This window comes from Apteryx mantelli, chromosome 4 (genome assembly GCF_036417845.1).
Source record: "Apteryx mantelli isolate bAptMan1 chromosome 4, bAptMan1.hap1, whole genome shotgun sequence".
NCBI classification, from domain to species: domain Eukaryota; kingdom Metazoa; phylum Chordata; class Aves; order Apterygiformes; family Apterygidae; genus Apteryx; species Apteryx mantelli.
Window position 1 is genome coordinate 79,257,836 of NC_089981.1, and position 10,674 is coordinate 79,268,509.

The following is a 10,674-nucleotide window of genomic DNA, read 5'->3' on the forward strand; positions in this document are numbered from 1 at the left end:
GCAATTTGCATTGTAAATAGACCAATATCTAGAAAATGCGATAATGGCAAAGGCATGAATGCAAATTTAATATTTATCTAAAAAAGAAGAGCATTTTTTTCATATATGTCAAAGTTTCATTCAAAAACTCTAACAGTCTAGGAGCATTAAGAGAAACTGTGTGCAGTGTGCTATGGTTAAAAAAGTGGTAAGAATCACCCAGCCAAGGTCAGAAACTTCCACTCTAGATGTTAGATGTTCTAGGAGGAGCTCAGTTTTTTCAGACATCTTAATTTTTCTCCTTCAGATCATTACTGAAAAGATCAGATACACTGTTCTTCCTAACCACCAGTCTTGTGCTTGGTAAAGGTTTGCAGCTTAGGCAGCTGTACAGGGCCATTACTAACGCAAGCACGCTCATTCTGCTGCCAGTCCGTTGTGTCCGTTCCAAGACAGCTTTAACTCCAGTCATCCATGAACGTCCATATAGCCTGTAATGTCCGCACCCAATTATAGTTTGTTAGACTGAACACATACTGCAGGGATCATCTGCAGGTCCTTGCTTGATAGTTTGCACACTGGACATGTTGGAATAGCATGATAGAAGCTGGCTAAAGTTAGTTTTGCACTTTTTTGGCACAGAAGAGCTAATGGTATTTTTCATTATCAGTTTTTAATGCTCATTAGAACATAAAGATGGAATTTTGGTTTCTGGCAGAAAACTGGAGGGGGCTCCCATTCTTTTCCAACTTCAGAAAAAGTCTAATAACATAAATGTTAGGACTACCATTTTCCATTCCCTACAAAAGCACCAAGAGGTGGAACACCATGCCAGGAAAATGCACAGGCTCCTAAGAGAGCGTGCTAGTGTATTAGTGTCAGAGAGCCTGATGCTGGTCTTGCACGGCAGAGGTATGTGTGTGTTTTCAGCAGCGATTAAAGAACAACAGCAAAAAGGCTTAGTCAAGAACCTGAGACTTATAGCTGCTGCACGAGTGTTGGATTTGTTCCCACCGTTGGATCTTTTACGTTGCAGAGATGCTGCTGGAATGAGCACTGGTGCTGGAAGCTCTGTTGCCTCTGCGTGGAGGAGACGCTATAAAAGCCTTCTGTAGAAGTCAAATATTACATCAATTCTACAACTTTCTTCACTTGAAGGACAACACCCAGCTTCCACTTTGTTTCTTTTTCCTAATGATCCAGCTAATACTGTCAAGGGATAGGGACTACTTGGCTTATGTCAGCACTTCTCTAATGCTGAAGGAAGCAGAGATTTGCACAATTAACATGTCCAAGTTCCTGTCTGATTTGAGTTATAAATTTTCCTTTCCTAAATGCAACCACTTTCTTTTTTACTCATGTCTGAAAACATTAAGTTTCTGTTTAGAGATTCTCATATAAAAAATTTGTGAGGGAAAGGCATTCTTAATTATTTGAAAAATCAACATGTGCTTGCTCTCTTATTGGTAAACTGTTAACATCTGCCAAGGATGGCTGACCCACTGACAGATTGGCTAGCTCTGTCTGATCAGTGCATACTGAATTAAATCAGCTGTTCTTTAGCAAGGCTCCAGTATCTCCTCATTCTTCTTAAATTCCTAAAACTCCAGTTCTGCATGTGCTAACTTAGAATTATTATTCTAGAGCATGTCTCAGTTGTCTCAAACATGGACTTCGGTGTTCAGCAGTGATAATGGCAACCCCTGATCTGCGACTAAATCCCTTTCTATTCCGTGAATTGTGTTTGTTTGGGTTTTTTTAGTCTTCTGAATAATGGGATCTACTGGGATTCTTCCAAAAAGACTGAATGATCTAGTCAGAAAATTCCTCCATTTTTTGAAGGTGGGTTCAAGCAGTGAAATGACTAATGATGCAATGTATCCTTTGTGCACAGAAGACAATGTAGTGCGCACAAATCCACTTATACACAAAATGCTGATGGAATTACGGCATAGTGGAATCCAGCTGTAGCATGTAAACCCTTTTGCTAGGCACCTGTGCTGATCCCCACACAGCACCTACCACAACAGTGTAAGAAATCAAAAAATTCTTTTAAAGTTTCCAGCATCACAATTTGTTAGATCACTACGGACCACCTGAAATAACAATATGATGGGTGAAAATAAGTAATTACAAAGAACTCATCAACTGTGCTTGGTGTATGTCATCACAAGTGTGGCTGATACATTTGTATCTCTTCCAAGTGAGCTGTATCAGCTGTATAATCATCTCCTGGACTAGTAAGACTAGTCTTTCCACGGTTCTCTAGCAACATTTTATGACACTGTGCAGCTTGATTGCATGGTTGTAGCAACACTTTCATATTACTGACTGTTTAAGAGAAGCTACTAATGTGGAATGCTTATAAGATATTTAAAATACTCTACAGAACCATACAAATGAATCTGTGGGACTCAAATGTTGCTATCTTAGATAGTCCATGAGTCAGAATAAAATCTGGTACTACTAGCTGTATTATTTGTGCAAAGTGTCTACTTGAAAATTACTTTTAGAAACTTAATTATACATCCCATTTGTTTACGTAAAAGGAGAGAAGCAGAATCCTGCATCTCAAAAGTGTAACAGAGACAAGTATCCTGATTCCTAGCAATGAAATGAAACAGGTCTTGTCTAAACAGCACAAAATCACACTACTTAATCTGTCTCTAGTTAGAAGAGTTGGTGCAAATTTCATAGTCAAAAGCTTTGGACCTTGATGTTCAAATCTATCTTGATGTCTGACCAAAATTGCTACTAATGTAACAGAAATATTTAACAGATGGGGCATACAGCTCCTTGCAGGCTCGGTTGGTAAGGAAAGGGCAGTGCCCCTCTCCCCCTCATTCAGCCCTGCTGTCTTGCTTGCTCAGACACACTCAGACGGTGCAGATCTTACGCTGTCCCACCAGTGCTCCAAGCACCACACCAGCACCTCCCTCCTGCGCCGGGTCGCTGCACATCGCAGGGAGGCAGTTGGCCAGAGCCGGGGGAAGGCGCCAACCAACAATGTCCTGCAGCGCAGTCCTGCGGCCCCCTTGGTGCAGAGGTCCTGCCCTGCGTCAGCAGCATGTGGCCTGATGCATGGCATATCACGCTAGGAAAAGGCCGAGAGCCTTCTCAGTCATGCAGCAACAAGTCTTGCAGCCCTCAACCCCTCTGCACCCTCTCAGCTTCAAATCGTGAGCTATATATACACCTCTCTTGACCAGAAGAACAGTGGGCAGAGGAGATTGTTTGTGGCCAGAGCCAGCGTTTGCAGCATTCTGAGTGTGTGCTAGCCCTGTTGATTGCATGTTTGTGTGCACAACAAATGTATTTATCTTGCCGTAGCGCCCTTTGTTCTGGATCCTCTTTGACTCTCTTGTGCTTGGTGTTCCACAGTCACAGACCCTGTTTTGAAGTGTTTACAAGTGAAATGAAGCTAAGACTATGCAGTGAAGGAAGCAACAGGTGATAAAAAAGGGAAGAGAGGAGCAAAAGAATGACAGTAACAATCATTTACATAGTCTGGTTATTTCTACACCTTGATTTCAAATAACTTAACATTAAATGATTAATTATTAGCATGTAAGGGGAATGACAGTCTGGCAGTTCGATAGCAACAGTCATGTATAGCAAAGAGAATTTCAGGTTAAAGAAAAAGGAATCTTAATGGCACTGTTTTACTGAGAGATAAGGAGTTATCACAATTAGCACAGAAAATTGCAAATTAATCCTGTCATAAGCAAGAAGCTGATGCACGGGGGAGGATTCAGTGATGGTGATCCCTGTGCACAAATGATTCTGCTTGTGTCTTTTCCTAGGCATGCATTGCAGTGAACAAAATCTTTTGGCCCAGTGGAAGTGGGATTTGGATGCATCAAATTCTTCCTGTGGCCCATCTGAATTTCTGACTCCCACCGAAGGGCCAGTTTTGAGGGACGTGATTCTCAGAACCTTCAAGGCAGACATCCAGACGGGATCTCTGCTGAATGCGGTAGGGCTCCAGGGCTTCGAGGCGAAGGTGACTGCCTCTTATCTTTGCTGACTGACAGAGCGCGACGTGAAATAAGTCAGTTTATTTACTTGGACCACTTTGATGGAGCTCTCTGCCCACAAATATGTCACCATTTACCACTTGTTTGGGAAGTTCTCCATTCAAGGACATAAAACCTGAGATGAGATGTTGCTAAAAATGACCATATTTCTTCAATGCAGTCACACTCTAACCCTCAATCTTCAATGGCTTGAACAAGCAAATACATGAAATCTGAATAGATGGTCAAATCATTAATAATGGCTTTCTTTCTAATGGCTTTATGGGACATAACACATAATTCTGCCAACTCTGAAAAAAACAGCTGGTTGGTGAAAATAAAAGATAAAGTTAGAACAAGGCTTGTGATGGTGACGGCAATTAACAAAATAACTAAAGTGAAGTGCACTTGGTGTACTGCAGCTAATCTGAAATATGAAATGTTGGGTTGAAATTTTCAGAAAAAAATAGTGATTTCAAGTGTGTCAGCTTCCAGCGTCTAACTTGATGGTAAAATGAAACGTGGCTGACATTTTTTGAAAATCAACTCCTTTTATAAAAAGTCAGGAACCTGGAAAGTGAGGCATTCAATATTAATGGCCTTGTCAAAATCTCATTCATTGGTTAATTAACTTGATTTTTTATTTCAAACAAGAAAAAATTACAGAGGAGGAGAAAAGCGAATTGATTGTGAGGAGAGAAAAAAAAGTAACCATGACACCAAACGTTCCTGAATTTGGTAAAAATACTATAGAGATTGTTTATCCAGAGTTGATTTCAAAACAGGACTCGGTGGCTTCCATTTCTCATACGCACATCTCGGACTATCGGCTTAAAGGCTAGATGCCTCGTGAAACAACTGCTGTGACTCCTAAGCTTCCAGTGGAAAGTCACAGCAAAATATAATCTACAATAGGACTGCAGAAATACCCACTGATTGTTTGCAATATGCTTTTCCTAGTGTTTTTTAGTGCTCCCACTGATAAGCTCAAAAATTGTCCTTAATATCAGGCTGTTGATGCAGAGGCTGACTAACCTCTCAGGTCATGTCCATTTGACAGCTCATGCACCATCTCTCCAGCACAAGGATTATCTTCCACCCATTTTTTACAGCTGCTGATGCACAGATAATTGTACCCACTGCTCAAGTCTGTAAGTGGACAAAGCCCTGATACTCCTTCTTATTGTAGACTGATTATTAGAAGAAGTGACATGTTTAACAATGCAATAGAAAATTTGAAGCAGAAAATAGTAAATTTCAACTGTTAATTTACTTACTGCTAGCTATTGTGCTACTGTATACATATAAAGCTGGACTTGAAAAGTTCTGCCAAAGAGGGAAAAAGTACCTTAATTTGTATAACATAATTTACACAGTTTAAACTGCTGCAATGGACAAGATGTTAAATCAGAACCACAAGGAAAATGGTGAAATGCAGTATTACATACCAACCTGATAGGTATCCTCTGCACACAGACTATCTATCTCCTGCAGTGCTGAGGGATGATTAACCATCTGTTTACATAGAGTATATGAGATACAAATCCCCCCCTGCTAAATTAATAATTTTGTGATTAATCAAAATGTTGTGCATACGATGGTGGCTTTTTCCAATAAAATGTGAATTCTTAGCCTCACGTGAAGCTGTTACCCATATTTCAATTTCTAGCATGGCTTTATTTATTTATAAGTATCAAATGGCACCCCACCGTCTTTCTAAAAGTTCTTGGTTGGAAAAATGTCCCAAAGCCTCTTATTTCTCTATAAATCACTGCATGTTATTAGGCAATAATCTGAAAATGCTTCCTACTTACGAGGAAGCATTAGGCCATCACTCAAGGTGTTTATTACTGCAAAACAAGCTAGTATTAAGCTATTATTATGCCTACATGTGACACATAATGGGCTGCTATATTGACAAATCAGTTTGAACCAACCAGCGTAAACAAGAAGTTGGCCCATCAAGTGTTTGCTATGAACATATGGAATGTTGATTTCCCAGGGAGGAAGAAAATCTATCTGCATATTTTTTTATTATTTTTACTGGGCCCAAGAATACGACAGCTACTTTACAAGCCATGTCAAACTCCAAGTTTTTGCCTAGAAAACTTACAACCTTATTTTAGGTGATAGATAATGACCAAGAACAGCAAGCTGGTAGGGAACCAATGAGGAACGGAAAAACAAAAGCAAACTCAGAGCCCAGGCTTAGCTTGCATGCTGGATTTTTTTTAAACTTTGGAATTGTCAGATAAAATACGTTGTAGTACAAGGAATAGCGCTTCAGGTTGCCCTACACTCTTCCACAACAGCACTTGTGGAGCTAGGTACCGGCAGGGAGGTACTGAGACCTTTCCCAGAAGGAACGTGAGGTCACTGAAGGATAATGATAGCAGCTCCCTGTCATTTTTCACAGTGTCACTTTTTCAAAGTAGAAGCTCCTTTAAATATAATCTTTCTCTCCTTACCAGACATTCATGATCTTCTACCCTCCATATTCTCCCATGCAAAGAGCACACCCTTAAGCTTACCCTTCATCTTAGCTTCCTCCCCGGCCAGCTTGGCCTCTTAGAGTCACCCCCGGCATTATGTCTCTTTTCGTGCGGCTCTGTTTGGCACTATCAGCTGATTAATACTTGGTTCCCTCTTCCGAGAAACCTTCAGCTGCCATACAAAGCACTTGACCTACCACACTCCTCATCACAGTGTGCTGAGCTCCTCCAGGTTTCGAGGGTGTCAGTGCAATGAGAGGCCTCTCCCCGTCTAGCAGGATGAGTCCACACTGGCAGGTAGCACCTGCCCTGTTTTATTGGGTTTGTGCCCCTGGACTGCAGACTCCATGGGAGACATACCTGCCGTTTGCTTAACAAGTCCATTTATTGCACTATGGCCCATTAAAAGCCAAGCACCTAACTGTTGTAGTCATATATGTGCAGCTGAAAAGTGAGGGATATAAATAAGTTTCACCATCACCTGAAGTAAGGGCTAATTACTATTCTTTCTAACACAACTGAATTTTTCTCTACACAGTTTCAGAACCAATTCTATTATTTTAATGCTTCAGTCACCTTTCAAGTCTTCACAGAGGAAGAACAATTAATACATGGTTTATCCCTTGGATACTGCTAAGGAAGTGCTACAACATCAGTCTGTTTCTACTGCCAAGCAGCTCTGTTCTTCTACCTTTTAAAGCCTTCAGCCTGTTCTGTGAGACTCTACCTAGCTAGTGGAGATGCACATCATGTTAGATTTCTTACTTTTGTAAGTGGGGGCATAGTAAGCCTTAAGATAGACCTTTACTATCTTTTATCTTACTCTTCCCTGAAAGAAACAACCTTAAACATTCAATTAACAAAACCACTGGCCCTTATTAAAAAATACAAAGCACGTGATGATTCATCCTGCCTAAACCCATACAAGCTCTCGTACCCCGGTTCCCACTGGCTTCCTCACGTAATTCCCCATGGAGGGGCCATCAGCCATGCTCGCCTGAACCTGAACCAGTAGAGCAAGGAGGTCCCTGGGGACTATACACAGGACCAGTGCAGCAGTGGGTCCTCACTGGTCTGGCGGGAGAGGGCTTTCGCACTCAGTATGGACAGCAGGGTTATTATTTAGCCAAGTGGTATCGCAGAGCTGTGGGTACGGGTGTGTGTTTGTCGGGGCAGGTGAGAGTTGGCTGTGTAGTTAGTGAGGAATTATATATCGAATACAGCTAGTACGATCGTGCCGCGCACGTTGGGTACATCGCCAGTAGGAGCAGGAGACCGAAGACACTCCTAAACCAAATGACTGCTCTCACGGGGAGTAAGGAGCAGCCTTGCTTCCACGGACCTCCACTGATGTCAAGGACAGATGTGCCCTTGAATTAACAAAGAAACAGCGCACGCCTGTCTGTCAGCGAAAGGCCACTACCTTGCTGGGAGAACAGGGAGGTCCAGGAAACTCGTAAGGATTGGGGCCCCTGGAAAAAGGCATAAAATTAACTTCTGGGTTTGAGTCTGAGAGGGCAACGAAGAGGAGAAGTAGCTGGTTTTCCCCAAGTGGCCTCGATCCGGGGAGCGTCTTCGGCATGAGGTTTGCATAGGCTCCTGGAGCAACCAGTCTGCTCCTGCTCCTGCTGTGAGCACCTGGTTCACATGAGCTGCACTGGAGCGATTACGGCACAGCCACAGGGGCTTCTCACTCCCCTGCTGCGCTGTGATGCCTTTTCTTAAGGGCATTTCCTCTGGGACTGGCTGGTGTCGCCTATGTATTTTTAAAGGGCCAAAGATCACAGGAGCTGCAGCGCCAAAATTCATACGCAGCACTTATACAGCTCTTTAAACATTCAAAGCACTATATAAACATTAGTGAAGCCTCATCAGATGAGGTAAGTAAGCATTATCTCTCCTGCTCAAGGTGTGGTGAAGTGGCTTGGCTGAGGCCACAGGCTGAGTCACTGGTGGAGCAGGGTTTGCTATCCACCTCTTTCCTCTCCTGGGCCAGCGAGAGTGGAACACGGTTGGGCAACGCGAGCGGCCTAGCGCCGTCAGCGACCGACCTACCCTGCCGCGACCATGGGGAAACGGGTCCTGTGTATAGTCCCCGGGGACCTCCTTGCTCTACTGGTTCAGGTTCAGGCGAGCATGGCTGATGGCCCCTCCATGGGGAATTACGTGAGGAAGCCAGTGGGAACCGGGGTACGAGAGCTTGTATGGGTTTAGGCAGGATGAATCATCACGTGGGCCTTCAGCTCACCCCGCCGCTGCGGCTCGGGAACGGGAATGAGCGGGGTTGCATTCCAGCTCTGTAGACAGAGACGCTAAAATTGAGAGGAATGGTGTGAAGGCAATTCCCCTTCAGAGAAACGAGGCACAGCCCCATTTTGGGGAGTTCAGTGCGTCCTCCTCCGCTGGCTGGCCAGTGCCTCGGAAAATCAGGCCCTTACCTGACATTTCTCAGTCCTAGCTGGGTCCCCGCCGTTCTGAAACCGTGACTTTCACGCTGTTGGAAACCCTCAGTAGTGGCTGGGTGTCTCCCGACGTGCTTTACAGGGGGGACAGCACAGTGCCGCGGGCAGACGGGGCGGCCGCGGCTCTCCAGGCGGCCGTGCCGCAGGCGCTTGGTTCCCCCGTGCGCCAACACGGCAGGCACCACCAGGCGCCCCTTCCGACCCAACCCCCCCACTCATTCTGGGGGGCGATACCCCCACACCCCGTGCCCCATGGCATGTGCATGCCGGCGAGCAGGCGAGCCAGCTCGGCAGGCCGCGGCCTGCGCCGGACACCAGGCCTCGGGTGGCCGCCATCGCTCGTGGAGACCCCGGCCGAGCCGGCTGCTGCCGTGCGGCCACGAAACCCCCCCAGGGAACACGACAGGCGGGTTTGGGGCTTTTATTTATTTATTTAGAGGCGATGGAGCCCGGGGGTGCCGGCGGCCGGCGGCGGCAGGGCGCGGGGTGGAGTTTCGGGCTCCCTGCGGCTCCGGCGAAACCCGCCGGGCCGTTTCCCCCCCCGCGCCGCGCCGGTGACAGGGCGGAGGGAGGAAACGCGCCGCCTGGGAACAGGTTTTGTCTTTTTGAACCTGCTGACGTTTCCCTGCCCCACGCGAGCGCTGGAAACAAAACCGCCCTGTCAGTGCGCGGGCAGCCTGGAAAAACTGGTCGTGTCAGGGGCGAGGGCTGCATTCCTGGCCGCCGCGGCAGGGGACGGCTCAGGCGCCCGCCGCGGCCGGGCGGGTATAAGAGGGGCCGGCGCGGGCAGCCGCGGCAGAGGGGCGGCCGCGGCGGGGTGGCGCGGCCCGGTCCGGCCCGTCCGTCCCCTGAGGAGAATGGCTGCTCTTTTTGCCCTCTCCCCCGGCTGGAGGGGAAGCGCGTGGCCTCCCCGCTCGCGGAGCCCCGGCGCCGGGGGATGTCGGCGGTGAGTAAGCGGGCAGCGCTGTGAGGAAGGGGGGCAGGGGCGGCCGGGCCGGGCGCTGAGTCCCCCCCGCCGCCCGCCCGCCCCATCTGTTTTGTCTCGTCCCTAGGTCCGCCGCGGCGAGAGGAAGAGCCGAGCCCGGGGCCAGGAGCGAGTGGGAAGTGCGTGCGCCCCCCCGCCGCCCCACTCCCTCCGCGGATCCTCCGCCTCCTTGGTGCAGTGGTTCTTAACAGTTCAACAGTTCTCTATCATAATTGTGAAATGTTTAGGACCACTTGACCAGCGAGGCCCGGGCATCGCGCCGGCGGCGGCGGACGAGCGAGCGTCCCCGGCGCCGCGGGAGACGGCGGCGGCGGCGGCGGCGGCACCTGGCGGGCGGCGGCGCGGGGCGGCGGGAGCGGCGGGAGCTCCGAGGCCGCCGCCGCCCGCACCCTGCGGCCGCCGGACAGCGATATCCGCGGAAGCGCGCTTAAAAAAACCACCCCAAAACAGCAACAGCAAAAGTTTATTGCCTGCGCTGTAAGAGCCGAGGCGTTTAGTCTCGTAAAAAGAAACAGGTAGGACAGATCGCTCTTGTGCCGGCTGGCTCTGCTCATGGCAGGCTGTTGCACTTCGTGTGGATCCATGTGGGTTTGGGGTTTTTTCTTTCCCTTACACGCACACAGATTAAAAAAATCAGATTGCCGACTCTCACGGCTGTGTTCTTCAAAAGCTTGCAGCCTTTCCACTGGTGATATATGCAATATATAATCAGTGATAGCACTCTTTCATTTATTTACTTA